Genomic DNA, 21,907 nt, shown 5'->3' on the forward strand with positions numbered 1-21,907 from the left:
TGAATGTATTGCTAAATCTATTGAGGAATGTAACTAGATGTGCTAAGATGTTGAAAAATGAAGAAATTGTTAGATTTAATGATTTTTGTGTTATTGCAGGTAGAAATTTGTTTTGGATCAATATTTCCAGTATCCTATGAGGGTTCTTAAATATTGAAATTGGTCCCTAAGTCGACTAAAAAGAGTGTGAATCTTGAAAATGGGCAACAACCATTATTTTTGAAAAAAAGAAAAGATAGAGAGAGAGAGAGAGAGAGTCTCAACACCTTTGGTACAACTTTACAAGGTGTTTTAAAGACAATGTGAAACCTATTCAAAATATGTAAGACCTAATGGATTTGGTACGACCATATATGTTACAGCTTATACATCATTTTACAAGCCATGCAAAATTTTGGCAAACGATGGGTTTTGTTTGGGGCTTTGATATGCACATTCCAATTTATTTAAAGGTTGTATAGAATTTATATGACCATACCAATTCATTTTATAGACACTTACACTTATTCTAGGGATTTTTTTAGGGCTTTTGGTATGGTTTATAAAGTTATTTTCAAGCATGTATAGGGGTGCGATATGTAGGTAGTGCTTTTGGACACACACACTTTCATTAAAGAAAATACTTTTTTGTAGAGTTTACCTATGTACAGTATAGTGTAGATTTATTAAGCAAAAGAACAGTTGCGGTAAATAAATGTTTTTAAGGAACGGAGTATAAACATATTTATAGGTAAAATTATTGGCAATTTAAGAGAAAAAAAGTAGGGAAAATCAACAAATGACCACAAAAGAAGGTGTGGTTGAAGAAAATGACCAAAAAATTGCAACTATCATAAAATGACCATGATTTCCATAGGAAGGGTCTCTGCGGAACTCGTTCAGCTATGATAAATTGGAAAATCTCGGAGGAAGTGACACGGGCAGGGGTAAATTCGTAAAAACACAAAGAAGACTTAACAAAATTGAAAAGGTGCTGGTCAAAAATTTAGTTTAAAGTTGAAAAAATTGTGTTTGAAATCGAAAAAGTTGTGTTTGAAATCGAAAAAAATTATGTTTGAACTTACCAAAATCGAAAAAAATGTGTTTGAAATCGTTTGGAAAATTTTTGTTTGAAATCGAAAAAACTTACCAAAATCGTTCTCTGGCATTATTTGTGAAAATTATAATTAGATAATCGACAATAATATAGTTGCAATGCCAGAGGCTTGGCACAACCTGCTCAACTTTGTATCTTATATCTCAGGCTTAGGCTCAAAGAGACAACTAAGATTTTGTCTTGATCGTCCATCGTTTTTAATGATTCTCTATTTTTAGTCGTGAAGCTCTATACTTGATATGAGGACCTTGTATGACATATGTTCCACCGGGTTTGCAGTTAAACTCCCGGTTTTACATATTTGGACATTTTGGTGAACTCAATAGCCACAAAATCTTCATTACTTTACGAAACGGGATCCTGGTTTCTTAGTTGATGGGTGAAATGATTGTGTCGTTTTGATAATAGCAAGGGTGGGGAATGAATACCGGACGAATGGTAACCTGATGGAAGAGTTTGGCGTTGAAGGTGACGAATCGATTCCCATGCATGATGCATCCCTTGTGAATTTATACTTGTTTTATCATTTTTTGTATTTTTTGTGAGGTTTTGATAGTATGGATTGCTGCAATCAGTGATATGCATGGCAACTCTATCTAGCATTTTTGGGCAGCCTGCAGTTGGAAAAGTGAACTGGTTCTTGCTATTGATGTTAATACCATAGTTTTCTTTAACTCACAAACTGAATTGGTTCTTGCTCAGTTTTCTTTGGTGCAGGGTATGTGGGATGACCTCAGGCATGGAGCGTACAAGTCATCTGGATTATTAATTAATCATGGTAAACTACAAGGGTCAATGGTACCTGCTGCAACTCTCCTTAAGTGCTTATAACTTTAGTGCGTGGAAGTGGCCAGCATGGATGCATTAGAAAAGCTAAGCTTAAACTTTGGATTTGGAGGGGTGCGCCATGCCAAGGCAATAGTGCAACGCCAATGCGACACTCAAAGACCCCAATAGCAAGCTATTGTGACGGATCTTTCCCCATAAAAAATAAGATTAATATCGAGTGGGCCGATGACCCACATATCAGATATTAAACTGATAAGAACAGATACTACACTTGATCTTAGCCAAAAGGCCGAGAAAGGTATGAAATTTCCGTAAACGAAAAGCCTTCCGTTTTGAACCCACTCAACATTCTCTGTTTGCTTTGTTTGAGGCGATGTGGGACTCATTAACTTTGCCCAGGTATTATTATTTTATTTTCTCATCCAGTCACATGCATGCAACCGACTCAACTAATGGCTTCACTGCAATCGCTTAATTTGCTTAATTAATATAGCTACCATATGTTAATATTAATATAAATTATAAACCATGAGACTACCCAACGCAGCAGCACAAAGAAATCTTGATATTTGTCATTAATTTTTTAATTTACCAGCTTCTAATCCAAGTTACCTATTCTATTTATTTGTTATTTTCAGGTTTAAGGTTTCTAAGGAGAGACAGGTATATATGTATCCTATCCTCATAACCACTTGATGATGGGGATGATTTGTTACTTGACTATGATCGATGCAACCTATCCAAATCTGAGTCAACAGAAACTATGCATGGGCCTAACCAAATCTGAATCAACAGAAATTACGCACGGGTTTCTTTTTTGGCTTTGAACTCCCTCTTATATAATATATATCACATACACCAACAAAGACAAGACGTCCGTTTGGAAATATATATTTATAATAATCTTAAAACTAGAGTATGGGTAGGGGCCGCGCGAACGCAGGCCCCCGCTAACACAAATTATGACGTAGGTTCGACCAACTTGGGCCGACCTTAGACAGGCACCTCTCCGTAATGTGCAATGGAGATCACCAACCTAGGCCATGGACCTTCTTGATCGCCCAAAGACCCCGTCCAGGTAAGTGACTTTTCCGTTCCCCTACCCTCACTTTTTATCCAACAACTACCTTCACTTTTCTTTTTTTCACCCTCCGATGTGGGATGGATTTCTATTCTTAATTCTTTGCCAAACTTACATATAAGATGTGGGATGGATTCCTATTCTTAATTCTTTGCCAAACTTACATATACAACTCTACGTACTGCATCTCTAACTTCATGCTTTACCTTATTTATATATATCCTAATCACAAAAACACAACTTGCCACACTCAATCTCAACTCATCATCAACCCATATAATACTTGCTTGCATTTCATCCCTGCTATTACTTTACCAAATAAACAAAATATATTATATATCATACTATCACCTCCATGCTTCTCAAGACGATGCAAAAAATCTTGGTGATGCCCTTGGACGATGTTGTGCTTCAAGGCCTGCAAAAGTGACACTCAGCTACATCTACCCAATTCCTTTATCGTCCCTTCATGCAAAATATTTATTTTGCAATATATATGTTGCTTATATGTACAATCACGCTTTGCTCTAATCAATATTTCATGCTTCTTTCTCTATACAAAAATTGCCACTTATGATAACACTTTTTCACGTACGTATTGTTATACACAACTACCCGTGCGCATCCATGGCATAAAACCGCCTTATCTTTGACCACGACTCGACCATTTCGCTGAAAATTGATATTCTATGTGTAAACTGTGGATCAGTTATACTTCTGCTAATAGTAAAACTGATAATTAAAAACTATATATGCCTTGACATTGTGTTCTCGAGTTTTGTTCAAAGAAAGGGGCCGAAAAGAAAATTATGGAAAGGGAAAAGGAGAATAGAGAGTTATTATTTTATTTATCTTATATTGTTGGAAAGAATATAAGGAATCCGACCTTTCATAATGTTCTAGAGTTTCAGGTAAAAGAAAGAAAGCTTATAATTTGATAACTTTGTATTCAACATCACAAATACCATACAATTGTTAGAAACAGTAAAATACAATAATCACTATCAGAAACAACCAAATCCATCTATTGCTGGCTAAACCAAAACGTTCCGGCAAAATCTCTTAACTCTGCCATCAAATGATTATGCATTAGCTAAGGTGAACAAAGCATGATTTCATTCGTTAAATTTATCCAAACCTATTGAAAGCTTGTAATTCTCATGGGACAACAAGCATATGTATTTGAAACCATTTTAAAACTAACCTTTACCAACTTTGTTGATGTTGAGTATGGTGTATGTCTTATTATACTCCTTATCGCCCCCAATGGATGCAAAATATATTTTTTAAGACCAAATAGATCAATTTTCATCCTAATAATTTAATATAATCCTTGTATGTGCAAAAATGTTTGACAAATATGCCGCTTAATACATAGAGTAAATCACCAAATTTTGGATCAAATATCTAGGGAGACTGATAATCAGTTAGAGATATTGTCTCTAATGGTAGAAGAATCGATTGGAAAACATTTAGATTTTCGATTTTTGATTTGAATGTATTGCTAAATCTATTGAGGAATGTAACTAGATGTGCTAAGATGTTGAAAAATGAAGAAATTGTTAGATTTAATGATTTTTGTGTTATTGCAGGTAGAAATTTGTTTTGGATCAATATTTCCAGTATCCTATGAGGGTTCTTAAATATTGAAATTGGTCCCTAAGTCGACTAAAAAGAGTGTGAATTTTGAAAATGGGCAACAACCATTATTTTTGAAAAAAAGAAAAGATAGATAGAGAGAGAGAGAGAGAGAGAGAGTCTCAACACCTTTGGTACAACTTTACAAGGTGTTTTAAAGACAATGTGAAACCTATTCAAAATATATAAGACCTAATGGATTTGGTACGACCATATATGTTACAGCTTATACATCATTTTACAAGCCATGCAAAATTTTGGCAAACTATGGGTTTTGTTTGGGGCTTTGATATGCACATTCCAATTTATTTAAAGGTTGTATAGAATTTATATGACCATACCAATTCATTTTATAGACACTTACACTTATTCTAGGGATTTTTTTAGGGCTTTTGGTATGGTTTATAAAGTTATTTTCAAGCATGTATAGAGGTGCGATATGTAGGTAGTGCTTTTGGACACACACACTTTCATTAAAGAAAATACTTTTTTTGTAGAGTTTACCTATGTACAGTATAGTGTAGATTTATTAAGCAAAAGAACAGTTGGGGTAAATAAATGTTTTTAAGGAACGGAGTATAAACATATTTATAGGTAAAATTATTGGCAATTTAAGAGAAAAAAAAGTAGGGAAAATCAACAAATGACCACAAAAGAAGGTGTGGTTGAAGAAAATGACCAAAAAATTGCAACTATCATAAAATGACCATGATTTCCATAGGAAGGGTCTCTGCGGAACTCGTTCAGCTATGATAAATTGGAAAATCTCGGAGGAAGTGACATGGGCAGGGGTAAATTCGTAAAAACACAAAGAAGACTTAACAAAATTGAAAGGGTGCTGGTCAAAAAATTAGTTTAAAATCGAAAAAATTGTGTTTGAAATCGAAAAAGTTGTGTTTGAAATCGAAAAAAATTATGTTTGAACTTACCAAAATCGAAAAAAATGTGTTTGAAATCGTTTGGAAAATTTTTATTTGAAATCGAAAAAACTTACCAAAATCGTTCTCTGGCATTATTTGTGAAAATTATAATTAGATAATCGACAATAATGTAGTTGCAATGCCAGAGGCTTGGCACAACCTGCTCAACTTTGTATCTTATATCTCAGGCTTAGGCTCAAAGAGACAACTAAGATTTTGTCTTGATCGTCCATCGTTTTTAATGATTCTCTATTTTTAGTCGTGAAGCTCTATACTTGATATGAGGACCTTGTATGACATATGTTCCACCGGGTTTGCAGTTAAACTCCCGGTTTTACATATTTGGACATTTTGGTGAACTCAATAGCCACAAAATCTTCATTACTTTACGAAACGGGATCCTGGTTTCTTAGTTGATGGGTGAAATGATTGTGTCGTTTTGATAATAGCAAGGGTGGGGAATGAATACCGGACGAATGGTAACCTGATGGAAGAGTTTGGCGTTGAAGGTGACGAATCGATTCCCATGCATGATGCATCCCTTGTGAATTTATACTTGTTTTATCATTTTTTGTATTTTTTGTGAGGTTTTGATAGTATGGATTGCTGCAATCAGTGATATGCATGGCAACTCTATCTAGCATTTTTGGGCAGCCTGCAGTTGGAAAAGTGAACTGGTTCTTGCTATTGATGTTAATACCATAGTTTTCTTTAACTCACAAACTGAATTGGTTCTTGCTCAGTTTTCTTTGGTGCAGGGTATGTGGGATGACCTCAGGCATGGAGCGTACAAGTCATCTGGATTATTAATTAATCATGGTAAACTACAAGGGTCAATGGTACCTGCTGCAACTCTCCTTAAGTGCATATAACTTTAGTGCGTGGAAGTGGCCAGCATGGATGCATTAGAAAAGCTAAGCTTAAACTTTGGATTTGGAGGGGTGCGCCATGCCAAGGCAATAGTGCAACGCCAAGGCGACACTCAAAGACCCCAATAGCAAGCTATTGTGACGGATCTTTCCCCATAAAAAATAAGATTAATATCGAGTGGGCCGATGACCCACATATCAGATATTAAACTGATAAGAACAGATACTACACTTGATCTTAGCCAAAGGGCCGAGAAAGGTATGAAATTTCCGTAAACGAAAAGCCTTCCGTTTTGAACCCACTCAACATTCTCTGTTTGCTTTGTTTGAGGCGATGTGGGACTCATTAACTTTGCCCAGGTATTATTATTTTATTTTCTCATCCACTCACATGCATGCAACCGACTCAACTAATGGCTTCACTGCAATCGCTTAATTTGCTTAATTAATATAGCTACCATATGTTAATATTAATATAAATTATAAACCATGAGACTACCCAACGCAGCAGCACAAAGAAATCTTGATATTTGTCATTAATTTTTTAATTTACCAGCTTCTAATCCAAGTTACCTATTCTATTTATTTGTTATTTTCAGGTTTAAGGTTTCTAAGGAGAGACAGGTATATATGTATCCTATCCTCATAACCACTTGATGATGGGGATGATTTGTTACTTGACTATGATCGATGCAACCTATCCAAATCTGAGTCAACAGAAACTATGCATGGGCCTAACCAAATCTGAATCAACAGAAATTACGCACGGGTTTCTTTTTTGGCTTTGAACTCCCTCTTATATAATATATATCACATACACCAACAAAGACAAGACGTCCGTTTGGAAATATATATTTAAAATAATCTTAAAACTAGAGTATGGGTAGGGGCCGCGCGAACGCAGGCCCCCGCTAACACAAATTATGACGTAGGTTCGACCAACTTGGGCCGACCTTAGACAGGCACCTCTCCGTAATGTGCAATGGAGATCACCAACCTAGGCCATGGACCTTCTTGATCGCCCAAAGACCCTGTCCAGGTAAGTGACTTTTCCGTTCCCCTACCCTCACTTTTTATCCAACAACTACTCTCACTTTTCTTTTTTTCACCCTCCGATGTGGGATGGATTCCTATTCTTAATTCTTTGCCAAACTTACATATAAGATGTGGGATGGATTCCTATTCTTAATTCTTTGCCAAACTTACATATACAACTCTACGTACTGCATCTCTAACTTCATGCTTTACCTTATTTATATATATCCTAATCACAAAAACACAACTTGCCACACTCAATCTCAACTCATCATCAACCCATATAATACTTGCTTGCATTTCATCCCTGCTATTACTTTACCAAATAAACAAAATATATTATATATCAGACTATCACCTCCATGCTTCTCAAGACGATGCAAAAAATCTTGGTGATGCCCTTGGACGATGTTGTGCTTCAAGGCCTGCAAAAGTGACACTCAGCTACATCTACCCAATTCCTTTATCGTCCCTTCACGCAAAATATTTATTTTGCAATATATATGTTGCTTATATGTACAATCACGCTTTGCTCTAATCAATATTTCATGCTTCTTTCTCTATACAAAAATTGCCACTTATGATAACACTTTTTCACGTACGTATTGTTATACACAACTACCCGTGCGCATCCATGGCATAAAACCGCCTTATCTTTGACCACGACTCGACCATTTCGCTGAAAATTGATATTCTATGTGTAAACTGTGGATCAGTTATATTTCTGCTAATAGTAAAACTGATAATTAAAAACTATATATGCCTTGACATTGTGTTCTCGAGTTTTGTTCAAAGAAAGGGGCCGAAAAGAAAAATATGGAAAGGGAAAAGGAGAATAGAGAGTTATTATTTTATTTATCTTATATTGTTGGAAAGAATATAAGGAATCCGACCTTTCATAATGTTCTAGAGTTTCAGGTAAAAGAAAGAAAGCTTATAATTTGATAACTTTGTATTCAACATCACAAATACCATACAATTGTTAGAAACAGTAAAATACAATAATCACTATCAGAAACAACCAAATCCATCTATTGCTGGCTAAACCAAAACGTTCCGGCAAAATCTCTTAACTCTGCCATCAAATGATTATGCATTAGCTAATGTGAACAAAGCATGATTTCATTCGTTAAATTTATCCAAACCTATTGAAAGCTTGTAATTCTCATGGGACAACAAGCATATGTATTTGAAACCATTTTAAAACTAACCTTTACCAACTTTGTTGATGTTGAGTATGGTGTATGTCTTATTATACTCCTTATCGCCCCCAATGGATGCAAAATATATTTTTTAAGACCGAATAGATCAATTTTCATCCTAATAATTTAATATAATCCTTGTATGTGCAAAAATGTTTGACAAATATGCCGCTTAATACATAGAGTAAATCACCAAATTTTGGATCAAATATCTAGGGAGACTGATAATCAGTTAGAGATATTGTCTCTAATGGTAGAAGAATCGATTGGAAAACATTTAGATTTTTGATTTTTGATTTGAATGTATTGCTAAATCTATTCAGGAATGTAACTAGATGTGCTAAGATGTTGAAAAATGAAGAAATTGTTAGATTTAATGATTTTTGTGTTATTGCAGGTAGAAATTTGTTTTGGATCAATATTTCCAGTATCCTATGAGGGTTCTTAAATATTGAAATTGGTCCCTAAGTCGACTAAAAAGAGTGTGAATCTTGAAAATGGGCAACAACCATTATTTTTGAAAAAAAGAAAATATATAGAGAGAGAGAGAGAGTCTCAACACCTTTGGTACAACTTTACAAGGTGTTTTAAAGACAATGTGAAACCTATTCAAAATATATAAGACCTAATGGATTTGGTACGACCATATATGTTACAGCTTATACATCATTTTACAAGCCATGCAAAATTTTGGCAAACTATGGGTTTTGTTTGGGGCTTTGATATGCACATTCCAGTTTATTTAAAGGTTGTATAGAATTTATATGACCATACCAATTCATTTTATAGACACTTACACTTATTCTAGGGATTTTTTTAGGGCTTTTGGTATGGTTTATAAAGTTATTTTCAAGCATGTATAGAGGTGCGATATGTAGGTAGTGCTTTTGGACACACACACTTTCATTAAAGAAAATACTTTTTTGTAGAGTTTACCTATGTACAGTATAGTGTAGATTTATTAAGCAAAAGAACAGTTGGGGTAAATAAATGTTTTTAAGGAACGGAGTATAAACATATTTATAGGTAAAATTATTGGCAATTTAAGAGAAAAAAAAGTAGGGAAAATCAACAAATGACCACAAAAGAAGGTGTGGTTGAAGAAAATGACCAAAAAATTGCAACTATCATAAAATGTCCATGATTTCCATAGGAAGGGTCTCTGCAGAACTCGTTCAGCTTTGATGAATTGGAAAAGCTCTGAGGAAGTGACGTGGGCAGGGGTAAATTCGTAAAAACACAAAGAAGACTTAACAAAATTGAAAGGGTGCTGGTCAAAAATTTTAGTTTAAATCGAAAAAATTGTGTTTGAAATCGAAAAAGTTGTGTTTAAAATCGAAAAAAATTATGTTTGAAGTTATCAAAATCGAAAAAAATGTGTTTGAAATCGTTTGAAAATTTTTTGTTTGAAATCGAAAAAACTTACCAAAACCGTTCTCTGGCATTATTTGTGAAAATTATAATTAGATAATCGACAATAATGTAGTTGCAACTTGCTCAACTTTGTATCTTATATCTCAGGCTTAGGCTCAAAGAGACAACTAAGATTTTGTCTTGATTAGTCCATCGTTTTTAATGATTCTCTATTTTTAGTCGTGAAGCTCTATACTTGATATGAGGACCTAGTATGACATATGTTCCACCGGGTTTGCAGTTAAACTCCCGGTTTTGCATATTTAGACATTTTGGTGAGCTCAATAGCCACAAAATCTTCATTACTTTACGAAACGGGATCCTGGTTTCCTAGTTGATGGGTGAAATGATTGTGTGGTTTTGATAATAGCAAGGGTGGGGAATGAATACCGGACGAATGGTAACCTGATGGAAGAGTTTGGCGTTGAAGGTGACGACTCGATTCCCATGCATGATGCATCCCTTGTGAATTTATACTTGTTTTATCATTTTTTGTGAGGTTTTGATAGTATGGATTGCTGCAATCAGTGATATGCATGGCAACTCTATCTAGCATTTTTGGGCAGCCTGCAGTTGGAAAAATGAACTGGTTCTTGCTATTGATGTTAATACCATAGTTTTCTTTAACTCACAAACTGAATTGGTTCTTGCTCAGTTATCTTTGGTGCAGGGTATGTGGGATGGCCTCAGGCATGGAGCGTACAAGTCATCTGGATTATTAATTAATCATGGTAAACTACAAGGGTCAATGGTACCTGCTGCAACTCTCCTTAAGTGCTTATAACTTTAGTGCGTGGAAGTGGCCAGCACGGATGCATTAGAAAAGCTAAGCTTAGACTTTGGATTTGGAGGGGTGCGCCATGCCAAGGCAATAGTGCAACGCCAAGGCCAAGGCCACACTCAAAGACCCAAATAGCAAGCTATTGTGACGGATCTTTCCCAATAAAAAATAAGATTAATATCGAGTGGGACGATGGCCCACATATCAGATATTAAACTGATAAGAACCGATACTACACTTGATCTTAGCCAAAAGGCCGAGAAAGGTATGAAATTTCCTTAAGCGAAAAGCCTTCCCTTTTGAACCCACTCAACATTCTCTGTTTGCTTTGTTTGAGGCGATGTGGGACTCATTAACTTTGCCCAGGTATTATTATTTTATTTTCTCATCCAGTCACATGCATGCAACCGACTCAACTAATGGCTTCACTGCAATCGCTTAATTTGCTTAATTAATATAGCTACCATATGTTAATATTAATATAAATTATAAACCATGAGACTACCCAACGCAGAAGCACAAAGAAATCTTGATATTTGTCATTAATTTTTTTAATTTACCCGCTTCTAATCCAAGTTACCTATTCTATTTATTTGTTATTTTCAGGTTTAAGGTTTCTAAGGAGAGACAGATATATATGTATCCTATCCTCATAACCACTTGATGATGGGGATGATTTGTTACTTGACTATGATCGATGCAACCTAACCAAATCTGAGTCAACAGAAATTCCGCATGGGCCTAACCAAATCTGAATCAACAGAAATTACGCATGGGTTTCTTTTTTGGCTTTGAACTCCCTCTTATATAATATAAATCACATACACCAACAAAGACAAGACGTCCGTTTGGAAATATATATTTATAAGGGAAAATGACGTATACGCCCTATAAACTTTTTAGGGTTAACTTTTTTAGTCACGTAACTTTTTAAGTGACTTTATGAGGGAACAAACTCGTGGTCTACCTGTCTTTTTAGTGCTCTTGACTTGTTATAACCGGTTTGAGTGCCACATACCCAAAACTTAGGCCCCTCCCTTCTTCCTCCTGCCGAGCAACACCACCACAGACACCCATGTGTGAGCTGCTTCTACCATCAAACACCATATCGGCCATGAAGATGGCCTAATCGAAGTTGAAGGCCACCGGAAATAGACCTCCCCACCTCCTTCTGTCGATCTTTGCAGCCTTCCCATCACCGATCTGCCACTTTCCCCTTCGTATTCCTGTTGGTCGGACCGGAAGGCAACAATCTAGAGGTCACCAGAAACCCCGTCTTTTGATCTAACGGCCTGGATAGCTTCCCATCTTGAATTGTTTGATTTATGCGGTTTGCTCACACTGTTGCTTAAACCGCTACAGCTGCTTTCATCACTTACATTGGTGCTTGTGCTTCATCTACACATACTGCTCTTACCACTCTCAACAAGATCCATTCTTTCGTTCATTTTACTACTCCCATTTGTTATTGTAATGTTGCTAACTCCGTCACTTAATTTACCAGATACGGAGCTGTTGTTTGAAGTTCCTTGACCCGATAAACTCTTTTCTGGATCGAATGTATCTTCAGTGTCTATTTTATCACCTAACGATTTCTTGTTTGACTTTTTAGACTCTATTTCCATCTTTTATGTTAACTTTGTTGTAGTTGCAGGCTCTAAGTTACTACTCCCACTTGGGATTGCCCTACGACTATTGTTATCGTTTTCAGTCTCTACAACGTCGATTTAAAATCTTGATCTCCGGAAATCGGTTTATGTCCCACCCTCCACCTTACCGGTCGACTTCAAAGACAAACACCCCCTCTGAAGCCGTTGATCCCCCTTTTCCTTTCACATTTTCTGCTAGACAAATGAGACAAACGAGAGCATGGTCTAATTTCCTTGAGATTTGATTTTGCGATGAATAAGGTTTGATGGAGTGAGGGCTATTCAAAAGCACCGCCATCAAAGAAGCCTCCTTGAACTCTCCAAATTAAAGAACTTAAACAGAGCACAGTTGGTGATGTGGTAAGTTTGGTCAACAAATTGGAAAAATTCAAAGTCAATTTAGGGGAATTGGTCAACAAATGCCAATGTGGCAAAGGGGTAACCGGATGACCCCTTCACTTTGGCCAAAAGGACTTAATCGACCCGACAAAAAGGACTTGGTTCCCTCATAAAGCCATCAAAATAGTTTAGGTACTAAAAGGGTAAACCCTAGAAACTTCATAGGACGTATGTGTCATTTTCCCTATTTATAATAATCTTAAAACTAGAGTATGGGTAGGGGCCGCGCGAACGCAGGACCCGCTAACACAAATTATGACGTAGGTTCGACCAACTTGGGCCGACCTTAGACAGGCACCTCTCCGTAATGTGCAATGGAGATCACCAACCTATGCCATGGACCTTCTTGATCGCCGAAAGACCCCATCCATGTAAGTGACTTTTCCGTTCCCCTACCCTCACTTTTTATGCAACAACTACCTTCACTTTTCTTTTCTTCACCCTCCAATGTGGGATGGATTCCTATTCTTAATTCTTTGCCAAACTTAGATATACTCCTCTACCGTACTACATCTCTAACTTCCTGCTTTACCTTATTTATATATCCTAATCACAAAAACACAACTTGCCACACTCATCATCAACCCATATAATACTTGCTTGCATTTCATCCCTGCTATTACTTTACTAAATAAACAAAATATATTATATATCAGACTATCACCTCCATGCTTCTCAAGACAATGCAAAAAATCTTGGTGATGCCCTTGGACGATGTTGTGCTTCAAGGCTTGCAAAAGTGACACTCAGCTACATCTACCCAATTCCTTTATCGTCCCTTCACGCAAAATATTTATTTTGCAATATTTAGTTTTCAGGTACAGTCACGCTTTTGCTCTAATCAATATTTCATGCCTCTTTCTTCATAAAAAAAATTGCCACTTATTTTAACAGTTTTTCACGTACGTATTGTTATACACAACTACCCGTGCGCATCCATGGCATAAAACCGCCTTATCTTTGACCACGACTCGACCATTTCGCTGAAAATTGATATTCCATGTGTAAACTGTGGATCAGTTATATTTCTGCTAATAGTAAAACTGATAATTAAAAACTATATATGCCTTTACATTGTGTTCTCAAGTTTTGTTCAAAGAAAAGGGGCCAAAAAGAAAAATATGGAAAGGGAAAAGGAGAACAGAGAGTTATTATTTTAGTTATCTTATATAGTTGGAAAGAATATAAGGAATCCGACCTTTCATAATGTTCTAGAGTTTCAGGTAAAAGAAAGAAAGCTTATAATTTGATAACTTTGTATTTAACATCACAAATACCATACAATTGTTAAAACAGTAAAATACAATAATCACTATCAGAAACAACCAAATCCATTTATTGTTGGCTAAACCAAAAAGTTCCGGCAAAATCTCTTAACTCTGGCCATCAAATGATTATGCATTAGCTAAGGTGAACAAAGCATGATTTCATTCGTTAAATTTATACAAACCTATTGAAAGTTTGTAATTCTCATGGGACAACAAGCATATGTATTTGAAACCATTTAAAAACTAACCTTTACCAACTTTGTTGATGTTGAGTATGGTGTATGTCTTATCATACTCTTTATCGCCCCCAATGGATGCAAAATATATTTTTTATGACCAAATAGATCAATTTTCATCCTAAGAATTTAATATAATCCTTGTATGTGCAAAAATGTTTGACAAATATGTTGCTTAATACATAGAGTAAATCACCAAATTTTGGATCAAATATCAAGGGAGATTGATAATCAGTTAGAGATATTATCTCTAATGGTAGAAGAATCGATTGGAAAACATTTAGATTTTCGATTTGTGATTGGAATGTATTGCTAAATCTATTGAGGAATGTAACTAGATGTGCTAAGATGTTGAAAAATGAAGAAATTGTTAGATTTAATGATTTTTGTGTTATTGCAGGTAGAAATTTTTCTTGGATCAATATTATCAGTATTTCTAGTATCCTATGAGGGTTCTTAATCAGTCTCTAAGTTGACAAAATAGAGTGTGAATCCTGAAAATGGGCAACAACCATTATTTTTGAAAAAAAAAGAGAGAGTCTCAGCACCTTTGGTACAACTTTACAAGGTGTTTTAAAGACAATGTGAAACCTATTCAAAATATGTAAGACCTAATGGATTTGGTACGACCATATATGTTACAGCTCATACTTCATTTTACAACCCATGCAAAATTTTGGCAAACGATGGGTTTTGTTTGGGGCTTTGATGTGGACATTCCAATTTATTTGAAGGTTGTATAGAATTTATATGACCATACCAATTCATTTTATAGAAACTTACACTTATTCTAGGGATTTTTTTTCTAGGGCTTTTGGTATGGTTTATAAAGTTATTTCCCAGCATGTACAGGGGTGCGATATGTAGGTAGTGTTTTTGGACACACACTTTCATCAAAGAAAATACTTTTTTGTAGAGTTTACCTATGTAGAGTATAGTGTAGATTTATTAAGCAAAAGAACACTTGGGTAAATAAATGTTTTTAAAGAACGCGGTATAAACATATTTACAGGTAAAATTATTGGCAATTTAAGGGAAAAAAAGTAGGGAAAAAGTCAACAACTGACCACAAAAGAAGGTGTGGTTGAAGAAAATGACCAAAAAATTGCAACTTTCATAAAATGTCCATGATTTCCATAGGAAGGGTCTCTGCAGAACTCGTTCAGCTTTGATGAATTGGAAAAGCTCTGAGGAAGTGACGTGGGCAGGGGTAAATTCGTAAAAACACAAAGAAGACTTAACAAAATTGAAAGGGTGCTGGTCAAAAATTTTAGTTTAAATCGAAAAAATTGTGTTTGAAATCGAAAAAGTTGTGTTTAAAATCGAAAAAAATTATGTTTGAAGTTATCAAAATCGAAAAAAATGTGTTTGAAATCGTTTGAAAATTTTTTGTTTGAAATCGAAAAAACTTACCAAAACCGTTCTCTGGCATTATTTGTGAAAATTATAATTAGATAATCGACAATAATGTAGTTGCAACTTGCTCAACTTTGTATCTTATATCTCAGGCTTAGGCTCAAAGAGACAACTAAGATTTTGTCTTGATTAGTCCATCGTTTTTAATGATTCTCTATTTTTAGTCGTGAAGCTCTATACTTGATATGAGGACCTAGTATGACATATGTTCCACCGGGTTTGCAGTTAAACTCCCGGTTTTGCATATTTAGACATTTTGGTGAGCTCAATAGCCACAAAATCTTCATTACTTTACGAAACGGGATCCTGGTTTCCTAGTTGATGGGTGAAATGATTGTGTGGTTTTGATAATAGCAAGGGTGGGGAATGAATACCGGACGAATGGTAACCTGATGGAAGAGTTTGGCGTTGAAGGTGACGACTCGATTCCCATGCATGATGCATCCCTTGTGAATTTATACTTGTTTTATCATTTTTTGTGAGGTTTTGATAGTATGGATTGCTGCAATCAGTGATATGCATGGCAACTCTATCTAGCATTTTTGGGCAGCCTGCAGTTGGAAAAATGAACTGGTTCTTGCTATTGATGTTAATACCATAGTTTTCTTTAACTCACAAACTGAATTGGTTCTTGCTCAGTTATCTTTGGTGCAGGGTATGTGGGATGGCCTCAGGCATGGAGCGTACAAGTCATCTGGATTATTAATTAATCATGGTAAACTACAAGGGTCAATGGTACCTGCTGCAACTCTCCTTAAGTGCTTATAACTTTAGTGCGTGGAAGTGGCCAGCACGGATGCATTAGAAAAGCTAAGCTTAGACTTTGGATTTGGAGGGGTGCGCCATGCCAAGGCAATAGTGCAACGCCAAGGCCAAGGCCACACTCAAAGACCCAAATAGCAAGCTATTGTGACGGATCTTTCCCAATAAAAAATAAGATTAATATCGAGTGGGACGATGGCCCACATATCAGATATTAAACTGATAAGAACCGATACTACACTTGATCTTAGCCAAAAGGCCGAGAAAGGTATGAAATTTCCTTAAGCGAAAAGCCTTCCCTTTTGAACCCACTCAACATTCTCTGTTTGCTTTGTTTGAGGCGATGTGGGACTCATTAACTTTGCCCAGGTATTATTATTTTATTTTCTCATCCAGTCACATGCATGCAACCGACTCAACTAATGGCTTCACTGCAATCGCTTAATTTGCTTAATTAATATAGCTACCATATGTTAATATTAATATAAATTATAAACCATGAGACTACCCAACGCAGAAGCACAAAGAAATCTTGATATTTGTCATTAATTTTTTTAATTTACCCGCTTCTAATCCAAGTTACCTATTCTATTTATTTGTTATTTTCAGGTTTAAGGTTTCTAAGGAGAGACAGATATATATGTATCCTATCCTCATAACCACTTGATGATGGGGATGATTTGTTACTTGACTATGATCGATGCAACCTAACCAAATCTGAGTCAACAGAAATTCCGCATGGGCCTAACCAAATCTGAATCAACAGAAATTACGCATGGGTTTCTTTTTTGGCTTTGAACTCCCTCTTATATAATATAAATCACATACACCAACAAAGACAAGACGTCCGTTTGGAAATATATATTTATAAGGGAAAATGACGTATACGCCCTATAAACTTTTTAGGGTTAACTTTTTTAGTCACGTAACTTTTTAAGTGACTTTATGAGGGAACAAACTCGTGGTCTACCTGTCTTTTTAGTGCTCTTGACTTGTTATAACCGGTTTGAGTGCCACATACCCAAAACTTAGGCCCCTCCCTTCTTCCTCCTGCCGAGCAACACCACCACAGACACCCATGTGTGAGCTGCTTCTACCATCAAACACCATATCGGCCATGAAGATGGCCTAATCGAAGTTGAAGGCCACCGGAAATAGACCTCCCCACCTCCTTCTGTCGATCTTTGCAGCCTTCCCATCACCGATCTGCCACTTTCCCCTTCGTATTCCTGTTGGTCGGACCGGAAGGCAACAATCTAGAGGTCACCAGAAACCCCGTCTTTTGATCTAACGGCCTGGATAGCTTCCCATCTTGAATTGTTTGATTTATGCGGTTTGCTCACACTGTTGCTTAAACCGCTACAGCTGCTTTCATCACTTACATTGGTGCTTGTGCTTCATCTACACATACTGCTCTTACCACTCTCAACAAGATCCATTCTTTCGTTCATTTTACTACTCCCATTTGTTATTGTAATGTTGCTAACTCCGTCACTTAATTTACCAGATACGGAGCTGTTGTTTGAAGTTCCTTGACCCGATAAACTCTTTTCTGGATCGAATGTATCTTCAGTGTCTATTTTATCACCTAACGATTTCTTGTTTGACTTTTTAGACTCTATTTCCATCTTTTATGTTAACTTTGTTGTAGTTGCAGGCTCTAAGTTACTACTCCCACTTGGGATTGCCCTACGACTATTGTTATCGTTTTCAGTCTCTACAACGTCGATTTAAAATCTTGATCTCCGGAAATCGGTTTATGTCCCACCCTCCACCTTACCGGTCGACTTCAAAGACAAACACCCCCTCTGAAGCCGTTGATCCCCCTTTTCCTTTCACATTTTCTGCTAGACAAATGAGACAAACGAGAGCATGGTCTAATTTCCTTGAGATTTGATTTTGCGATGAATAAGGTTTGATGGAGTGAGGGCTATTCAAAAGCACCGCCATCAAAGAAGCCTCCTTGAACTCTCCAAATTAAAGAACTTAAACAGAGCACAGTTGGTGATGTGGTAAGTTTGGTCAACAAATTGGAAAAATTCAAAGTCAATTTAGGGGAATTGGTCAACAAATGCCAATGTGGCAAAGGGGTAACCGGATGACCCCTTCACTTTGGCCAAAAGGACTTAATCGACCCGACAAAAAGGACTTGGTTCCCTCATAAAGCCATCAAAATAGTTTAGGTACTAAAAGGGTAAACCCTAGAAACTTCATAGGACGTATGTGTCATTTTCCCTATTTATAATAATCTTAAAACTAGAGTATGGGTAGGGGCCGCGCGAACGCAGGACCCGCTAACACAAATTATGACGTAGGTTCGACCAACTTGGGCCGACCTTAGACAGGCACCTCTCCGTAATGTGCAATGGAGATCACCAACCTATGCCATGGACCTTCTTGATCGCCGAAAGACCCCATCCATGTAAGTGACTTTTCCGTTCCCCTACCCTCACTTTTTATGCAACAACTACCTTCACTTTTCTTTTCTTCACCCTCCAATGTGGGATGGATTCCTATTCTTAATTCTTTGCCAAACTTAGATATACTCCTCTACCGTACTACATCTCTAACTTCCTGCTTTACCTTATTTATATATCCTAATCACAAAAACACAACTTGCCACACTCATCATCAACCCATATAATACTTGCTTGCATTTCATCCCTGCTATTACTTTACTAAATAAACAAAATATATTATATATCAGACTATCACCTCCATGCTTCTCAAGACAATGCAAAAAATCTTGGTGATGCCCTTGGACGATGTTGTGCTTCAAGGCTTGCAAAAGTGACACTCAGCTACATCTACCCAATTCCTTTATCGTCCCTTCACGCAAAATATTTATTTTGCAATATTTAGTTTTCAGGTACAGTCACGCTTTTGCTCTAATCAATATTTCATGCCTCTTTCTTCATAAAAAAATTGCCACTTATTTTAACAGTTTTTCACGTACGTATTGTTATACACAACTACTCGTGCGCATCCATGGCATAAAACCGCCTTATCTTTGACCACGACTCGACCATTTCGCTGAAAATTGATATTCCATGTGTAAACTGTGGATCAGTTATATTTCTGCTAATAGTAAAACTGATAATTAAAAACTATATATGCCTTTACATTGTGTTCTCAAGTTTTGTTCAAAGAAAAGGGGCCAAAAAGAAAAATATGGAAAGGGAAAAGGAGAACAGAGAGTTATTATTTTAGTTATCTTATATAGTTGGAAAGAATATAAGGAATCCGACCTTTCATAATGTTCTAGAGTTTCAGGTAAAAGAAAGAAAGCTTATAATTTGATAACTTTGTATTTAACATCACAAATACCATACAATTGTTAAAACAGTAAAATACAATAATCACTATCAGAAACAACCAAATCCATTTATTGTTGGCTAAACCAAAAAGTTCCGGCAAAATCTCTTAACTCTGGCCATCAAATGATTATGCATTAGCTAAGGTGAACAAAGCATGATTTCATTCGTTAAATTTATACAAACCTATTGAAAGTTTGTAATTCTCATGGGACAACAAGCATATGTATTTGAAACCATTTAAAAACTAACCTTTACCAACTTTGTTGATGTTGAGTATGGTGTATGTCTTATCATACTCTTTATCGCCCCCAATGGATGCAAAATATATTTTTTATGACCAAATAGATCAATTTTCATCCTAAGAATTTAATATAATCCTTGTATGTGCAAAAATGTTTGACAAATATGTTGCTTAATACATAGAGTAAATCACCAAATTTTGGATCAAATATCAAGGGAGATTGATAATCAGTTAGAGATATTATCTCTAATGGTAGAAGAATCGATTGGAAAACATTTAGATTTTCGATTTGTGATTGGAATGTATTGCTAAATCTATTGAGGAATGTAACTAGATGTGCTAAGATGTTGAAAAATGAAGAAATTGTTAGATTTAATGATTTTTGTGTTATTGCAGGTAGAAATTTTTCTTGGATCAATATTATCAGTATTTCTAGTATCCTATGAGGGTTCTTAATCAGTCTCTAAGTTGACAAAATAGAGTGTGAATCCTGAAAATGGGCAACAACCATTATTTTTGAAAAAAAAAAAGAGAGTCTCAGCACCTTTGGTACAACTTTACAAGGTGTTTTAAAGACAATGTGAAACCTATTCAAAATATGTAAGACCTAATGGATTTGGTACGACCATATATGTTACAGCTCATACTTCATTTTACAACCCATGCAAAATTTTGGCAAACGATGGGTTTTGTTTGGGGCTTTGATGTGGACATTCCAATTTATTTGAAGGTTGTATAGAATTTATATGACCATACCAATTCATTTTATAGAAACTTACACTTATTCTAGGGATTTTTTTTCTAGGGCTTTTGGTATGGTTTATAAAGTTATTTCCCAGCATGTACAGGGGTGCGATATGTAGGTAGTGTTTTTGGACACACACTTTCATCAAAGAAAATACTTTTTTGTAGAGTTTACCTATGTAGAGTATAGTGTAGATTTATTAAGCAAAAGAACACTTGGGTAAATAAATGTTTTTAAAGAACGCGGTATAAACATATTTACAGGTAAAATTATTGGCAATTTAAGGGAAAAAAAGTAGGGAAAAAGTCAACAACTGACCACAAAAGAAGGTGTGGTTGAAGAAAATGACCAAAAAATTGCAACTTTCATAAAATGTCCATGATTTCCATAGGAAGGGTCTCTGCAGAACTCGTTCAGCTTTGATGAATTGGAAAAGCTCTGAGGAAGTGACGTGGGCAGGGGTAAATTCGTAAAAACACAAAGAAGACTTAACAAAATTGAAAGGGTGCTGGTCAAAAATTTTAGTTTAAATCGAAAAAATTGTGTTTGAAATCGAAAAAGTTGTGTTTAAAATCGAAAAAAATTATGTTTGAAGTTATCAAAATCGAAAAAAATGTGTTTGAAATCGTTTGAAAATTTTTTGTTTGAAATCGAAAAAACTTACCAAAACCGTTCTCTGGCATTATTTGTGAAAATTATAATTAGATAATCGACAATAATGTAGTTGCAACTTGCTCAACTTTGTATCTTATATCTCAGGCTTAGGCTCAAAGAGACAACTAAGATTTTGTCTTGATTAGTCCATCGTTTTTAATGATTCTCTATTTTTAGTCGTGAAGCTCTATACTTGATATGAGGACCTAGTATGACATATGTTCCACCGGGTTTGCAGTTAAACTCCCGGTTTTGCATATTTAGACATTTTGGTGAGCTCAATAGCCACAAAATCTTCATTACTTTACGAAACGGGATCCTGGTTTCCTAGTTGATGGGTGAAATGATTGTGTGGTTTTGATAATAGCAAGGGTGGGGAATGAATACCGGACGAAT

General features: G+C 35.8%; 8 non-coding genes across 8 annotated transcripts; all 8 read right to left on the reverse strand.

Moving 5' to 3' along the window:
* Positions 1-1,991: 1,991 nt before the first annotated feature.
* Positions 1,992-2,187, reverse strand: LOC145110007 (U2 spliceosomal RNA). The gene has a single exon (XR_013709402.1). It is a non-coding gene; the product is annotated as a U2 spliceosomal RNA (small nuclear RNA).
* A 620-nt stretch (positions 2,188-2,807) lies between these two features.
* LOC145110601 (U1 spliceosomal RNA) lies at positions 2,808-2,971 on the reverse strand. The gene has a single exon (XR_013709968.1). It is a non-coding gene; the product is annotated as a U1 spliceosomal RNA (small nuclear RNA).
* Positions 2,972-6,460: 3,489 nt separating this feature from the next.
* On the reverse strand, positions 6,461-6,656 carry LOC145109997 (U2 spliceosomal RNA). The gene has a single exon (XR_013709390.1). It is a non-coding gene; the product is annotated as a U2 spliceosomal RNA (small nuclear RNA).
* Positions 6,657-7,276: 620 nt separating this feature from the next.
* Positions 7,277-7,440, reverse strand: LOC145110623 (U1 spliceosomal RNA). The gene has a single exon (XR_013709989.1). It is a non-coding gene; the product is annotated as a U1 spliceosomal RNA (small nuclear RNA).
* Positions 7,441-10,891: 3,451 nt separating this feature from the next.
* On the reverse strand, positions 10,892-11,093 carry LOC145110025 (U2 spliceosomal RNA). The gene has a single exon (XR_013709420.1). It is a non-coding gene; the product is annotated as a U2 spliceosomal RNA (small nuclear RNA).
* Positions 11,094-13,088: 1,995 nt separating this feature from the next.
* LOC145110653 (U1 spliceosomal RNA) lies at positions 13,089-13,251 on the reverse strand. The gene has a single exon (XR_013710016.1). It is a non-coding gene; the product is annotated as a U1 spliceosomal RNA (small nuclear RNA).
* Positions 13,252-16,624: 3,373 nt separating this feature from the next.
* LOC145110026 (U2 spliceosomal RNA) lies at positions 16,625-16,826 on the reverse strand. The gene has a single exon (XR_013709421.1). It is a non-coding gene; the product is annotated as a U2 spliceosomal RNA (small nuclear RNA).
* Positions 16,827-18,821: 1,995 nt separating this feature from the next.
* On the reverse strand, positions 18,822-18,984 carry LOC145110654 (U1 spliceosomal RNA). Its single transcript, XR_013710017.1, has one exon. It is a non-coding gene; the product is annotated as a U1 spliceosomal RNA (small nuclear RNA).
* Between the last annotated feature and the right edge of the window lie 2,923 nt (positions 18,985-21,907).

The sequence above is a fragment of the Lactuca virosa genome, chromosome 4 (assembly GCF_052849685.1).
Source record: "Lactuca virosa cultivar CGN04683 chromosome 4, Lactuca_virosa_CGN04683_v6, whole genome shotgun sequence".
Lineage (NCBI taxonomy): Eukaryota > Viridiplantae > Streptophyta > Magnoliopsida > Asterales > Asteraceae > Lactuca > Lactuca virosa.